Below are 17,519 nucleotides of genomic sequence, written 5' to 3' on the forward strand. Positions count from 1 at the left end.
GGAACTGAAGGAACCAGTGAAGCTGTTGCAATAATCTAATTGAGTGTTGATGACCCAGAAGATAATCTGTAAATGTAAAGACAAGAGAGAGATGGGTATTATACAGAGAGAAGCTAATGACTTGGTAAATTAGTTTAAAGGGTGGAAATCTAATATGAGGGATTTATTTTACTTTAAATCTAAAGGTAACATTTTCTCTTAAATAGTATATTCCATTTTAGAAAATTTTACTTAGAATATTTTTCTTCTTATCCAACCAAAATCTGTCTCTCTACAACTTTTGCCTTACTGTTCCTAGTTCTACAAAAGGCAAAAGAAGTTTAATCCTTTTACAACACAAAAGATCTTTGATTATTTGAAGAAAGAAGGCATCATTTTCACCTTCCCTTAAAATCTCTTCTCCAAGTGAAAGTCTACTGTGCTTTTAAGAAATCTTTATATATCATGGAAGTTAGTCTCATCATTGTAGTTACTTTGATCTTGATGTGCTCCAGGTAATCAAACCATGTTCAAAGTATTGTATTCATTTCTGGATATCACATTTAAGAAAGGACACTGACAAGTTGGAACAAGTCCAGATAATGAAAAATACACAGTGAGGGGATATAGACCTATGCCATATGAATTCTGGAAAAAAGACAAAAGTGAATAGTTAGAGAAACCATGATCTTTGTCTTCAAGCTTTTGAAAAGTTATTCTATTTAAAAGGAATTACACTTCATCTGCCTGGCTACAAATTCACAGGGGTATATTGGAAATGCTTGCAAGACCTGATTGTTAAATTTTTTAGCATGAACATCTAAACTTGGGAACTGGCAAACATTACAAATTAAGGCTTGAATTATAGTTGCATTGATTCTCCAGAATTATGAAAGTGATGAAGAAAATGCTAACTATGCTGACTAGGCTTAAATGTGTTTTCTCTCGAAGAGTTAATTGTTAAGCATTTGCAAGCACACTTCCATTCTTAGGTCTTAGGTCTGGCACATAGTAGGATAATGCATGCTCATTGATTTATTTTTAAAAGATGTTGGCTCAATATAAGGTGTTTGTTTTTGTTTTTTGACAGAACTGAGCAAAGTGGAATAGCCTGTCATATAATATACTGAGGTCCCTATCACCCAAGGTTTACAATCAGAGGTCAAATTGCTTTCTCTATTCAGTATTATAGAGATGATTCCTACCTAAATAGGGTATGGATTTATTGTACATTGAGATGGAATGGATCTACTCTATCCATTCCTACTCTAGGTTTCTAAATGGTTCTCCAACCTGAAAACCTGATTTCATTCACATGCATCCATAAATAGTTTCAATTTAATGTTTGCTTTAATTACTTATGGGGCACATATTCAAAATCATTTTTTTAAATCTGAAAAATTGTTGAGAGAAAATAAAATATTATTAAATAATAAAATAAAAATATACATATTTCAGTTAATTTATTGCTCTAATTTTTACAAATGAATAAACTGAAGAAAATAAAGCTTATCTAAGTTCACATAATAGTAAATGTCTAAAAAGAGATATGATTTCGGGTGTCCCTAACTAAAGGTTCAATATTGTATGCACTAATCCACCAAAGTGATGATGATGAATGTCATAGCAATAACTCATTAAGCTTTGAAACTTCTAACATATTTTCATCTGAGATTTGCAATAACCCCACTTGGGAGATGTTAGCAATGTCTCCATTTTATATTGAGAAAACCAAATTTCAGAGAGGTTTAAAGGACTACAGCAGAGTCTCACAGCTTATGGCAGGTCTCCCTGACTGCAGCATCAGCATCCCATCCAGTACTCAGAACACAAACACTTTTCGTTATCACTGAAACATATTTTGCTTTTTCATGGCACAAATCTAGAGGATCCCACAATTATAAATGTGAAGCTGGAAGGAACTTGAAGATTCATCTCATTCAATCCTCTTGCTTTAAGAAGAGGAAAAGGAGGTCTAGGGAAGCTAAGTAGGAAGATTAAAGTAATATAGTAAGTAGCAAGATAGGATTTGTAAACAGGTCTTCTCTCTGATTCCAAATATGGCACTTTATTATAACTCACTGTCTCCTCTATCCCTCCATTACATATAGTACACACACACACACGCACACACACACACAATCACATTTATACACGCCCATAAACATTCACCCCACACACACATAGATATATGCACACATGTTGTTACAGTGGATAGAGCACTGGCCCTAAAACCAAGTTCTTTAGTTCAAATATGGCCTCAGACATTTTCTAGCGTGTGACTCTGGGCAAGTCAATTAATACCTGCCTCAGTTTCCTCATTTGTCAAATGAGCCAGAGAAGGAAACAACACAGAACACTCCAGTATCTTTGCCAAGAAAACCCCCAAAATGGGGTCACAAAGAGTGGTATATAATTGAAAAATGACTGAACAACAATATTTATGTATGTGTGTGTATATATATATATATATATACTCATGTTGATATACATGGTTATCCCTTTGGATTTATCAGGCACTTAGGAACATAGAATCATAAATTTACAGCTAAAAGAGACCTCAGACACTCTATAGTCCAACTCCTTAATTTTACAGATAAGGAAATTGAGGCCCAGATAGGTAAGGTGATCTCTTGTTATTATTTAAAGATTATGAACATTAAGAAATGTCCCTCCAATTTCCAAGATTCCATTGCTTTGCAACTCAGATGAGAAAGCTCCTGAGAATATTGCAAGATTCAATCTTCTCCCACATTTTAACTCTTTTCATATGGATTTCTATATTAAGCTTTTAAGTCCCTAAGTAAAGTTCTTTGCTGATATTTTGATGAGGTGTTAAATCTTCCTCTGCTATTCTTATAACTGACAGTTATTTTTCCACTTCAGCTTTAAAAGAGACTATTGGTGAGGTCATACGTTGGAATAACTGTTTTTTTTTTCTTCTTTTTTCTCTGGCTATGGACCCATTATAATCTGCCAAAAAATGAACACAGTTGTCAACATGATAGAAAAACTCTTTTTGATATGCTAGAACAGCTTCATTAAATTTGGAGTTCTTAAAAGATCTTTATTATAAGGTACTGTATGCTTACCTCTGGTAGTTTCTTACAAGACTGAGAAACATAGAATCCTCAAATAATATCCTTTTAAAAATTGTATACGTCAAATATATGACAAGCCTTAAAAATTCTGATTATGAACTTTTACGTGGTTACAGTTGATATCATATGAAGAAAGTTTTACTATGAGCATGATAAGATGTTTTTTCCTTCAAAAGGGATATGAGTTTTGGAACTTAAACTGAAATGAGGTTACAGTATCCAGTAGCAAAGGCCATAGTTTTCTTCTTCAAAAACAAAACAAAACAAACAAAAAACTCTACATATAAGCAAATAGCAAGGTATTTTTTGCCAGCTAAAATAAAGCACCCAAGCAGCCACTAAACTGATGGGATGAATGGGAGGAGAATAATATTTTTTTTCCTCTTTAGCTCACCTTTTATTCTGGTTTATATTCAATCACATGCTGGCAAAGAGATTCTTGGGATTTTTTAAAAAATAAGATGGTTTTACAGGACAAAGAGTTACAATTTCTGCCTCAAAAATGGAGGATAAAAAGGGGGAAAAAAGGACATTACATTTTAGCCTTATGGTATTATTATTATTATTGCCTTTTTAAAAAGTTGATGTTGAAATCATGACTCAAGAGCAGAAAGGGCATCTTTAAAAAAAAAGTGAAGTTTGTTGAACCATCCGGTATATCACAGAAAACTAAACCTCAGATGGCTCACCGATAGCAAGAAAGAGCTAAAGCTGGTAGTAGAATGTAATGGTCAGTCATCCAATCAACAAGCATTTATTAGTCAACTATTATATATAAGAAACTATGCTAAGAGTTGCAGAGAGATAAAAGAAAATTAGTTCCTACCTTCCAGAGAAACAATATATGTCTGTTTCTATGTGTGTATATATATATATATATATATATATATATATATATATATATTTATATATATGTGTGTATATATGCATACACATATACATATATATATACACACATGCATATAAACTGTAGAGGTATGCTTATATATGTATGTTATATACATGTGTGTATACATTGATGTGTATATATACAAATGCCTACATATGCATACATAGATATGTGCACACATGCATAACAATATCCTTATTTTTTTTTCCCCCAGTCAGACTTTTTTGATGGATATTCATGCTAAGGGCTAAACAAATGGGTTGCAAAGGTCTAGTTGTCATGTGTCCCATAAGAGGAAATATAGATTTGAATTAAAAAGACAAATTGTAGTCTTGGTCTCCAGTGAGCAATGCTAAGTAAATGATTGCTTGCTTTTATCCTAAGTTTTGATTTCTATAAAGCAGAGATAAAATCTCATCCCTAATTAACTCATAAGATTACATAATTAACAATGACAAAGCACTTAAAAGAATGGGTGATAAAGCAAGCATGATGAAATAGTGACATTGTTAATTTAAGGTTTATGTGATTTCTGTTGAGATCATTCATATGCTACTTCCCCTCTACTTCCACCCTAAGTAACATAATGGATAATCAAATATAGACGTTATCAATAAGAAATTGCTTCACAGATATAGAAATACATTAAACTCAGCAGGAAAACAGGCAGAGTTAGGGAGAAAGGAAAGCATCATTTAAGAAAACAGTAGAATCAGAGAAAGAAAAATCTCAATAATAGTCCTTAGCTTCAGTGGATAGATCATAAGCTGGAGTATAGATTAAAAGAGAAAGTATAAAAACCAGGGATCAGATGCTAAGCTAGTTGAAGTGGGTTGAGGGGAGTAGATTGGACTGAGATCACTTGAGTTAGAATTTAGTATTGTTGATTACATTCTTTGGATTCCATCTTCTATGTGAAAGGGGAGAGAGCTAAGTGAATAAAAGAAGTTAGAAGAAAATGCACAATGAAACCAAGGAGATTAGCAGAATAGATGAGAATGCAGTATCTAATAATATGTTGCTTACAAAAAAAAATGTTCTTTGTCCTTTTTTGAAGAGGACCAAAGACATCATGAGTGATGTCTTAGCTTCTGCATGAATTGGATTTAAGTGAGACATAGTTGCACAAAGAGGTCAAAGACACTTTCTCTTCCTGAGTCATCAAAGTTCAGAGATAGAACAAAACTCAGGATGACTGGAGATAGTAGACAATTCTCTAACTCGTTGACATGTTGTCTACTAAATACCTTCAATGGGATGTAACTTATCTGCCTGAGGTGATTTTACCGGATGTGGTCCTGGTGAAAGCCACAGCTTCTTAGAGCCATTAGTGAGATTTGGGGGAGAGGTACAAGTCAAAGGTTGATGAACAGTCCTTAAACTGGATCAGAAAGTTCTCTTATCAGAGGCACTAGGTCCCCCTGAACATGCCATACATTCCACATTTGAAAAATGAAGGTGATTATTAAGTTAAAATAAGGGACCTATTATATGTCAAATTAAGTTTTTAAAATAGAGGGTGATCATCATAATATTGGGCAAAACAAGACTAAACATAGATATGGTTGAAAAAAAAGACTAGGAAAATTACATTATTCTCAAAGGCACATAAATAATGAGTTAATATCAATACTTAATGCATATTAACTGAAGTTATGGCATTTTAAAGAAAAATAAGTATAGGGAAAAATAGACAGTAAAACAATGATAGGAACTTCAATGTCCCTTTTGAAGATCTAGATTAATATCACAAAAGATATACAAGGGAAAAGCTAAAGATTTAAATATATTATTTAAAAAATTAGATATAAGTTTCTAGCAATTACTGAATTAAAATGGAATTAGAGTTTACTACCTTAAAACTGCACTAAGGCTTTTGGAACAATATAAATACATACACACAGACATCTAAGTATATATGCAGAAATGATTCTACTCTTTTAAATGTTACTCTCCTTTTCTCTAACCCTGCCTGTTTCCCTGATAAGTTTAATCTATTTCTAGAGCTGTGACACAATTTCTTATTGATAACTTCTATATTTGATTACCCATTCTGTTACTTCGTGGAAGAAACATATAAAGGATCTCAACAGAAATTACATAAACCTTAATTTAAAATGTGGCAATTTCATTATTCATATATGCATAAGTATATGCCTGAGTGAAACGGGAAACTGAGGACTGCGCAGAATAATAACTGCCAGAAATTCAAGACTCAGAACCAAGGATCTGTTCATTATTAAGGCTCCGGGAAGAAGAACAAAGACTTGTTTTTCTAGCAGAAATACCTGAAATAACCCCCTTGACCTTCTCTTTACTATTTAGAGAAGAACATAACTAATTATTTAATATCCTGGAGATATTCAAGAAGTCTCCAAGCTAGCTTTATTTGTTGTTTGAGGAAGTCTGAGGTAAACTAAATTTCCTCAGTTATTCTAGAAATCTTCTAACTCCTCTGGCTTAATGGATTACTTACTTCTAAATAAATCCCCTTATTGTGAGGGATTATGTGGTTTCTCATAAAATTATTAACTAAGGTAGATTGAAGCTATAATCTAAATTTTAGTTTAAGAAGGTCTGATGGGTTTGGGAAAATGAAATTTTTTGCACAAACCTTACAATAGAATGCTCATACTAGCTCAAGCAAGCATTTGTAAACGTTGTAAAATTGACCATCATAAATTTAGGTAAACACATCTGCAATAAGTCAATTATATTGGCCTGATTAGAATTTAGCAAACTTGTGTTACTTCCATTTGAGTAAGCATTGAGCAATATAGTGAAAATTAACCAGTGAAGGGGAGGGAGTAGGTCATAGATTCTTGTGGTTTATGACCATATAATCATCCTTAACTTCTGTGAAATCAGCCTCTTCTCTCTGGAGAGCTCAGTGAGCAGATTGCCCATTTCTCACAAAATTCTAATAAAGCTCCTGTTCTTCATTTTGAGAAATCTCTAAGTAGTCACTTTGACTTAGGACTTGCCCTACCACACATGCCTATATATACAAATGTGTGTATGTGTGTGTATAAATATTTATATACAAATATACACATATCTAAAATACTTTTACAAAATTTGACCATGTGCTAGAGCATGCTAACCCTCTGAAACAAATGCAAAAACCAGAAATATTAAGAATCCTTTATTTAAAATAAATTATAACCAAAAAGGAGCTTTTAAAGAAAGGATTTGTCGACTCTGGGAAATTCCGGGCCCAGCGGAAGAGTTCATTTTCAAGTTAAATTCTCATAAAGTTTTAAGATTCTTCATCCCATTGATGGCAATGCAAACATAATTTTTATGTGTCAGGTAAAGGATTGGAAAAACAACAGAAATAACAAAGGATATTTAAGAACTGAAATTCTGTAAAGTTTCAAATGACCTATGGATTACAAATTTAATGTTTTTCTTATGGCTCTGTTGTTAATAAAATCAGAACTCCAAGATTTGAACTAATTGTCATCAAATAACCAAATTAGTGGAAAAGAAATCTTTAAGAGGTTATATTAAATTGTGTTGAAATATGTTTTGTGAAAGATTTTTATCAAGAACATATAAAGAACTACAAGAGATATGGAACCAGAGGATCAAATCCATTAAACAGAAAGCCAGTTAAGAGCTGACTTGAGGGAAGGTATTTCCAGAAGACCAGATGGCTACAAAGGACATCAGAAGTTCATGATAAAATGTGTTGATTAAATGGATATTGGGTGCAGGTCATTTCTAACCCAGTAATCCTGTGGTAGGAAAATCTGACTTTGGACATTCCTAGCTGAGAGGTTTCTTTTCATGGTCAGGTTGAGCTTGATTCCTTGCTCCCTTGTGTCCTATTTGGCCTTAAGAATGGTATTTATCCCATCTTTTCAGGACTTTCCTTGCTGTCCTTGTATGTATCTTGCCCTTTTTGAGGGAAATTAAGTGTTGCTTACGTGTCCCTACTCCTATTAGAGTTCATGTTACTGACACTGTCCATGGTTTTGCAGTGTCTGGAACTGACTTAAAACCTTGCATTGGTCTCTGAAGAAAACTATTGTTCCATCCTGTCCAAAAGAGAGGAATATCAGCCTCTGGGAAATTTTAGACCCATTTACTCTGTTCTAAGCAATTTCTAGTACTTCCCCCTGCACCTTCCTCCTCATTCACTTCCACAATAAACTTTTGAGAATGTCTGCTTTGTCCCAAGGACATTTTTGCAATCTCTCCTTTCCTGTAGTTTAACTATTTCATTGACACTAGTTTGAAGATCACTCAGCAAGCCTGCTTATGCTGGCTAGAGGCAACTTAAACCAAACCTGTGATTTTGCCAATGAGGTGCCAGCATTCTGCTATATATCACTTGTGACCACTGTTCTTTCTCTCTATCTAACCACTCCCTTCCTCCATGTATATAATCTTTGCAATTTACCTCTCTGGACATTCCTGCCTAAGCAAGATAATACAATGTCCCGATTGAAATTCCTTGACCCTAAATAAAATGATTCACTATTATTATGCTGACCACCTAATTGATTTGACTTTTTTATACTCAGATATAAATTTAAGTGGAGACCAAATAATTTAACCCTGAAAAATGCCGGTCAAGCACAAATCATAACAACAATAGACAATGTCATCAAAGCAAATGACAATAATTAGACAACATATTAAAAACAGCTCTTTGGAGAAAAATTTTATCTTTACTAAAAGAAAGATTAGCTCTATTAATAAATTAGGCATTAAATAAATTAAAAAACAAGAAAAACAAGCAAAAATGAAAAATAGAATCAAACATGAAAAGAAAGATTCTGAAAACAAACAAAAAAGCAATAAACAAATCTGAAAATGAAAAAAAATACTGTTAATGAAATCATTAATTTGCTTTTTAAAAAGAGAAGGAAAAACAAGATTTCCACTTTTTTAAAAAAGAATTTGCAAAAAATGATATAAAAGAAATTATTAGAAATTATTTTTACCAATTAATTATACTCCCCCAGTTGATTAAAAAAATAAGATGGATGAATATCCATAAAATGTAGAACACTCCTATTAAAAGAACAACAAACTAATTTGAATAACCTAATCTCAGAAAAAGATAATTGGCAAATCTTAAAAGGAACTTCTAAAGAGTAAAAAACCTCTGGACCGGATGGATTTACAAGTGAATTATGTCATATTTAAAGTATAATTAACTTTAACATTATATAATTTACAAATATATATATATATATATATATATATATATATATATATGTATGTGTGTGTGAGTACATATATGTGTGTATCTTCTAATATTGTTGGAGGGATTGTAGAAAGGTGGTCACCTTTTGGTAGAGCGATGAATTGGAGCAATAATTCTGAAATCAATTTAAAAAAGGACACAAAGTCACTAAACTGTGCTTATACTTTTTTTTTTCCTGCATATACTTCTTATTCAGTAAAATCATATACACAGATAGATATATATAAACTGAATATATATGTGTGTGCATGTGTGTATGTATATGCGCGTATATATTCCCAAAGAGATTTTCTTTAAAAGAGGGACTCCTTATTCTACAAAATTCTCTATAGCAACACTCTTCATTGTAGTGGAGAAATAAAAACAAAATGATCCCTATCAATTGTGGAACAAACAAAAGAACGATGGTATATGATTATAATGGGAAATTATTCTAATTCTATGAAATAACAAGTTTTAGATTGAGCAAAACTTGAATGATTTTAGGCAGAATGAAGTAAACACAAGCAGGAGATTAAGTTATATAATGAGTATGGTATTATAAAGAAACAAACAAAAAATAGGAAGGACTTATGTATTCTGATCAGTGCAATTGCTATTCCAGTATGCTTCCTACCTCTTGGCAATAAGAATCAGTGCGATGTTTAAACTTATATCTCTTAAATATTCCACTAAATACTTGTCCCATATGCTTAAAAAAAGCCATAGTGATTAGAATAGTGTAATTTCTATAAAGTACAGATTTACATTTTCTTCCATCTTTCATGACAAATAATTTTTGAAATTAGTTATTGATATCAATATACTGATGGAAAATACTGTAGTTTAATATGTGAGGTTAATAATGATAAAGACATCAGCTGGATTTCTTCACTAGTCTAATTTACCTCTTGACATTGTACAATTAGTGTTGAATCAACAAATTGTATGATAAGTATAGAGTATCCTAGGAGATACTGCTTTAGTGATCTTTAGCAAATTGCCTAATCTTTCCTATTGCCTCAATTACCCTATCTCTAAAATGATCAGTTAGAATTAAAAGACTTTCAAGGCTTCTTTTAGCTTCAGATCAATTATTCTATGATCTCATTATGGTATGGTTTATTATTAATAAAATAATTAAATAATTTAGCTACATTGCATGTCTCATTGTTTTCAAGTAAGTTTTATCCAAGTACATATGCTTGTTAAAAAAAAAAAAAAAAACCAACACTTTTTTATCACATCTGGGAAAAAAAGGTGATTTTTAATCATACAAATGGTTTAATAATATCCAATCAGCATAATGCAACCAGACTCAGCATCAGAGGCAGTTATCAGACTTGGGTTTTTGTTCTGACTGATGCTAGCTGGGTGTTGTTGGGCAAGTCATGTTAGCACTCTAGGCATAAATTCTTCATCTGTAAACCTGTAAAAGCCCATTGCCTTAGAATTTAATAAGAAGAATTCCTATTTCTTTACGAGACATTCTTTCTATTATTTAGTCCATTGTATTGCAATGTGAATTTCTTGAGGATAGGGACATTTTTTTTTTCATTTTTGACTTTTTAATCTTGGTTCCTAGCACCAAAACCTTACATGTAGCAGGCACTTAATTAAATCATTGAATGGAATAACTTGTTTACTTTGGTCTGTACTGAATTGGTCAATTCTAGAATGTTTTAAAAGAATAAAAGTAGTACAGTACTTTGGGAACTGGAAATAGGCAGAAAAAAAAACAACACCAAAACACCAAAACAAAACAAAACTAGACTGTTTAGAAGAAAGCCTGCTTTAATGAATAGATAAGTGATCTGTAATTAGCATATCAAAGCAATAGCTTCAACCATGCTGGTCTCTACTTACTTTGTAATTACATGGTTTGTATGTAAATGATACTTCTCTAGTGCTAAAAAAAAAAAACAAAAACAAAAAAAAAAAACAGTTTTCTGTCCCAAGGAAGTAAACATTTCTCTTTCACTTTAGTTTAAACTATTCATTTGCTTGGTAAACCCCTTTCCTCAGTAAGTTGGGTAAGCAAATTCAGATTCTTGAAGTCTGAGTTTATGCAATTTAATCATTCTCTCTTTCTATAGGTTTCAGACATTTACAACGATTAAATCCTTCCTTTGAATCAAACGAGAATTGCAAGGAAGCAAGAGAAAGAAAGAAAGGAAGGGAAGAAAGGGAAGGAAGGGAAGGAAAGGAAGGAAGGAACTCAGGACCTCCTGATTTCAGGGCTGGTGCTCTATCCACTGTGCCACCTAGCTGCTCCATAATTAAACTTTATGTTTGTGATGAACCTCTTCAACAATCTGGTAATGCCTATGGATACCTTTTCAGAATAGTGTTTTTAATACAAAACCAAAAAAACCCCCACAACATTATAAAGAAAGTAATTCTATTAAAATAAAGTTATTAATATATTTTACAGATTCCAGGTTAAAAACTGACTGTCCCAAGAGCATTTTTTTTTTAAAGTACCCTGATAAAACGATGGGAGAATTATGAATGTATAGAATTTCACTTTTCATTTAAAAATCAGGGAAATCACGAAATGATTTCTGGGGGTGGAGGAGTTGCAGCCAAGGTGAGCCACCACTTGTTCTGTTCATAGTTCCCCTTTTGGGAATGTTAATTCACAAAGAAATTATTCTTCACTTTCTTATCAAACTGAAAGAAGGGTCAAAACATTACCACAATTGGTCCAATGCAAATAAATTTATAAAGGTGAAACATGAAAGTTAAGTGGAACCAGGCACAGAAAATCAAATTAGCTTAAGGGTTTAACTATGCACCCCTGGAAAGAAAGGTTATTCATTGTTGCAAATACAAAGTAGTCTCAGACTAGTCTAATTAATGAATAGAATTCTTGTCTCTTTTACAATAGACCTTTAAACTTTTTCAACTCAGCAGGCTAGAAATGACTTCACTGGGGGTTCCAGGGCTTATGGTCCTGAAATGGCAGCTGTTGTTTTCCTTAATCTAGAAAGAATCTGTGAGTCACATTTGGCCCACTAACACCCCACTTCTAGACACACATACATATATACACAAGCCCACACATGCACAAACTTGTTTACAGACACAAAAACAGTCACATCATTAGCTTAATATAAAAAAAAAATCAAGAGAGAAGTAGGATTTCTTTTTTAAAAATAATTAAAAGAATTATACCAATTAGTCATTTACTATTTCCCTTATTGTCTTTCTATTCCCTGTGCCTTACAGAGTGCCTGGCATATCCTTAGGTATTTCATAAATGTTCACACAATTTAATCATTTATTTATTCATTTTTATCTTAGGAAATCTTATTATTGAGCAGATAAAAATTATTTGTGATTAACACATTCACTATAGTCAAGTTATAAATTCACTATTAGCTATGGGGAAAAAGGAACTACTCTTTTAGAAAACAGTGAAATAAGACAGAAAGGAAAATTTAGCTCATTAAAAGTCATCTTTTGGATCATAATTTGGCAAATATTGGATGTATGCATTAATTAATGTGTGAATTACAAATATCACAAATAATTATCTGCTCAAATACAAAAAGACCAAGGACTGGATTTTTAAAAAAAATTCAATAGTATTTAAGTTTTCCAATTACATGTAAAGATAATTTTCAACATTCAATTTTGTAAGATTTTGAATTCCAATTTTTCCCTTCTTCAATTACCTCCCCTCCCCCCCAAGACAGCAAGCAATTTGATATGTTATACATACACAATCATTTTAAACATATTTCTATATTAGTCATTTCATGAAAGAAAAATCAGAACAAAAGGGGTAAATCATGAGAAGGAAAAAGCAAGCAAACAAACAGCAACAACAACAAAGGTTAAAATAGTATGCTTTGATCCACATTCAGTCTCCATAAGTTCTCTCTCTAGATGGCATTTTCAAGGACTGAATTTTCATGGACAATTAAGGGACCAATGAAAATAATATTCTGATGAACTGCTTCTCATTTCCACCAATATCAATTGAACCGGTTGCAGAATGAACTTCAGTTACAACAATCTCCCATCCCCACACTAGTTCATACTTAGTCACTTCACTACATATCTTCATTATAACAATTATATTGAGGAATCTTCCACTGAAAATGTTTTCTCCAGCTCCCACTCTGCCACCCCAAATCACATTCTAAGATGATTCCAACAAGTTTTACACCTTCTTCTCCCTATCAAAGAATGATTTTTTTTCTGAAGGAAATGAAAGAAATTTTTAAAAAAATTAAAAAAAAGAAATTTAAAAAAAATCTATATTTATTAAACTGTGCAATTAAAAGAAGGGTGTTAATATGTAATACCGGAGGAACTGATCAAGATAGAGATTAAAAAGTATTTAATAGTTTATTAAATGGAAAGAGATACTGGGATCAAATGGATCCATGGTTTGGTCCCAGGACTAAATGAGACTATCGTTTCCAAGAATCCAGGAAACAATGTGAGTTCTCAAACATGTGGCTCAGAGGCAGGGGGTACACTGAGGTAGGGGTGGACTCAGGGTACTGAGAGCCAGAACAGAACTCTGACAGGGTGGGGTGAGCCTCAGAGATGGGATGACATACTTAAGGGGAGGCACTCCTGGACAAGGAGAGGCATCTTGATAAGACAGTATCTGACATTCCAATATTTTGGGATGGGGATTGGCATTCTGATATTCTAAAACATAAGATCTTTTATCCTTATCAAGTATTCTGCTAAAGAAGGAGGGGAGGTTTTACAAATCAGAGAAACAGGGAAACTGAGTGAGGACTGGGTCAGGATAATTATGGAAACTGAGAACTGTGGCATAACAGTCTGGGGATGTCAAGAAATCACTGGACCACATTAAATATTTAATCAATGTTATACTAAGGGAGAACTGGATGACAGCAAGATTATGATTATCAGGACATATTTGAGTCCCCAGCCTACATTCAACAATACTCTACTACAATATTTCAGGATGAAGAAAAATGACCTTTGAAGTTCATTATACAATGATCCAATGTCCAACTAAATGACATTCAGAGGAGTACATTCATAGGGCTTTTTTGGCCAGTGAGTTTGTCTGAATACTTGAAGAAATGGGAGGTAGAATGGTACAGCAAATTTGAAGTAAGAGGACTTGAGGTCAATTATTGTACATTTATTATCTAGCTGATCTTTGTCCAGTTACTTAGTCTCTCAGTGACACTTCTTTCCCTCATCTATGAAAGAAGAAGGGCAAGTTTGGATTTTCAAGACTTTAACCTTTTCCATTTCCAATCCATTTTCCTGAAGAAATTTTTACATGACTCCAGGCAAATAGGTGCATAAAACAGATACACAAATCAAACATTCACTAATAATAAATCAAAATTGTATGACCCCTACATTTAATTATGAAATAACATATGGATCAAAAACTTTATAGTTTGGAGATCTTGTGAAATAGGGATGGTCAAACTCTTGATGGAATAAATTAACCAGGGAAGGATTATTGTCTGTTGCCCATTTGTTGGTTCTCTGTGAAGCTTGCAGAAGATTATAAATATACAGAATAAGTGAACTAATAAGTATTCTCTTACTGAAAAGACAATTATTTCTAAATTAAAAGGTTCTATGATTTTGATGGTATAAATGCAGGACACTATTACATCTCTAGGACTGAGTTGATGGTTTCACTGGATTGTTATGGAAAAATTCATCCCTCCCATAGCTACATTGGGAGTGACCTTCTCCTAAAATTGGTTGTATCCTTAATCTTCGCCCCACCCCAAAAATGACAGAATTTATAACTGAGTCCATAGATATCAAGGTTTCTCAAATGTGACTTTTACCATGATCTATGAAGCAAAAATGTCACCTGTGGAAGTGAATCTCTGCAAGCTATAATGTTAGTTAATAGGAATATAAAATTCAATATAAATTTTCACATTTTTGCTTCACATACAGCCTTTCCAGACCTTAACAAGTTAGGTTGAGCTATATCTGGATTTCAGAGAAGTGAAGGGAAAACCAAGCAACGCACCTCCAAGAGAATTCTTTCATATTTCTCTGTTCTACTACCACTTCCCAAAGGATCCTCATAGCAAACCTGTCCTCAGCCAAGTTCAGACTATGGATGAATGGTTGGTCACTAACTCCAGCCTCCTGATTCTGCAAACAGAACTGGGCTCTAGGTACCAGCCTCCAGAGGTGAAGTTACTCTTCTCAAATTTAACAGAATTCACTTGGGTGGATAGGACATTCTCCCAGTGTCTGCCAACTCCTTCTTGACCCTCTCATGTCAAAAGACTTGCTTTTTGTAAATTTCAAGAACTTGTTGGCTTTTTCTCCCTAATCTCCAGATGCACCCTGCTTGACATCAAAGGAATTGTCATTATCCTGAGAATCCATCTCATTCTTCTTGTTTTCTATAAAGGAGAGGATGCCTTTTTCTCTCTCTTGCTTTGAGAACCATATTTGAAGTCTGAGGCTTTTACTTCTTCACTTTTGGGGCCGCTGGATCCTTCTCCTTTTCTTCACTCTCCCTAGGAGGACTTGACTTCTTATTGTGGGTGAGTGGAGGGCAAAACGCACTGGCCACCAGGATAGAGCTTTTTTAAGGTTTGGGGTTTTCTTCTTTTCATTGGATCTGCACGGGCTGAAGCAGACAGTCATTCTTGGCTTTGAATATTTTTGGCCAAGGTGTTTTAGGAAGGGCTGCATTCCCCATTTCAGATTCATTTGCATGATGGTGAAAGTTCATCCTTTTTACTACTGAACATCTCTGAGTCTGAACTGCTGTTCTGGGTGGTTACTTTGGCCCCTGAAGATGAGATTCTTTCCCCACTTTAGGTTTAGAGACAGTCACTGCTGCTATTGTTGCTACTGCTGCTATTGCTCTCCCCGGCTGTGGAATTGGCTAATTTGGAGGGAACTTCACAATTTTATCTGACTTATCTGGTGTATCAACTGAAATCTGGGCTTAGAGTTTTAAATGGAGTTTTAAAGGAAGTCCTTCATTTCTGTCTTCATCCTCTAAATTGCAACCAGTCAGGTTCAAAATCAGATATGGAGCTTTTAGTTTAGTCTGGCTTGTTAGAGGAAGGGTTGCCTATCTTGGATAGGAACTTGAGTCCCTTATGGTCAAGCTTCTTCTGCTTCTGTTGTCTTTTTCAATAATGGAATCCTCACAGCTACTTCTGTTTTATACTGCTTTGTCAGGGATGGTTGATTTCTCATACGGAAAGGATGCACCAGGTAACTTGATTTTTGTTGTTTAGAGGCTGTTTGGTCTCTCCCTTTATGACTGGCATCAGCAGAAGCACTTGATTTCTTAGCCTTCTTGGCCCGCTGTTAGGCTGCAACTTCTGCTTTGGAGTTTTGGAAGATCTATTGAAGCAAAAGGATAGATATCAAACAGGAAAGTTATGTAGTCATTCTATTGGGAGGTTCCTGTAGCCTCAGCAAACTTGCTGAGTGGAACAAGACATTGAACATAAAGAGGAACACCTATGTGACCCTTCCTACTCTGCCATTTTCTAGGTCTGAATGCATCATTAGCTTAGGACTAGAACTAATTTAATTTTTTTTAAAAATTAATTATTCCATAGTAGGAAGTTACGGGGAAAACCAAATAAATTCAAGACCTCTCCTAACAAGTTAATACACAAAAAAGATTGGAAGTTTCTTGAGGGCTAATATTAATTTTTTAAAAGTTTTCTTTGTTTTCTATACCCTTCACATAGTACACATAGTGACTGGCATATTAATACTATTTACTTCTGTTCAGGTCTCAAAGGCCATCCATTATCTATAAATGCCCTTAATTTTATAGAAAAGGAAATTTAATTCAACAAGCATTTACTTAATACTTCCTATGTGCCAAGCATTGACATGGGTCCTATTAATTTCAAGAGAAAATTTAAAACAATCCCTGATCTCAAGAATCTTACTTGCTTTTGGAGGAATTTGAATTACATTGGAAAAACTCATGATCTATTGGGGAAATCAGAGTAGAAGTAAGAGAATATAATTTTCTTCATTAAAAAATAAGCCAATAAAATATTATTAGTGATTGTAAGGTGCAACAGCAAGAAACTAAATTTAGAATCAGAGAACCTGGGTTCATGTTCTATCTTTGACATTTATTTTATGTGTGGCCTTTAACTTCCTTGCCTCTCAAATTTCTCACCTTTAAAATATGGTCTTAGAGTATATAAATGACTACAAAATTCCATCTATTTCAAAATTTATGCTACAATGACTTCTTTATAAATTAAAAAAGGAAAGATGATCTAAATGTGGTTTGTATATAATTTAAAATGTTATATACATACATATATGTATATCATTAAAAGTTTTATAAACCCTAGTTCAAATTCTTTCCAAA

The 17,519-nt window shown here is 33.4% G+C and overlaps 1 long non-coding RNA gene across 1 annotated transcript in view; it reads right to left on the reverse strand.

Moving 5' to 3' along the window:
• Positions 1 to 13,021: 13,021 nt before the first annotated feature.
• LOC116419761 overlaps positions 13,022 to 17,519 on the reverse strand; it is a 45,057-nt gene continuing 40,559 nt past the window's right edge. Inside the window, exon 4 of the long non-coding RNA XR_004230059.1 lies at positions 13,022 to 16,519. This is a non-coding gene — a long non-coding RNA (uncharacterized LOC116419761). The remainder of the gene's footprint in view (positions 16,520 to 17,519) is intronic.

Source organism: Sarcophilus harrisii, chromosome 6, assembly GCF_902635505.1.
Source record: "Sarcophilus harrisii chromosome 6, mSarHar1.11, whole genome shotgun sequence".
NCBI classification, from domain to species: Eukaryota; Metazoa; Chordata; class Mammalia; order Dasyuromorphia; family Dasyuridae; genus Sarcophilus; species Sarcophilus harrisii.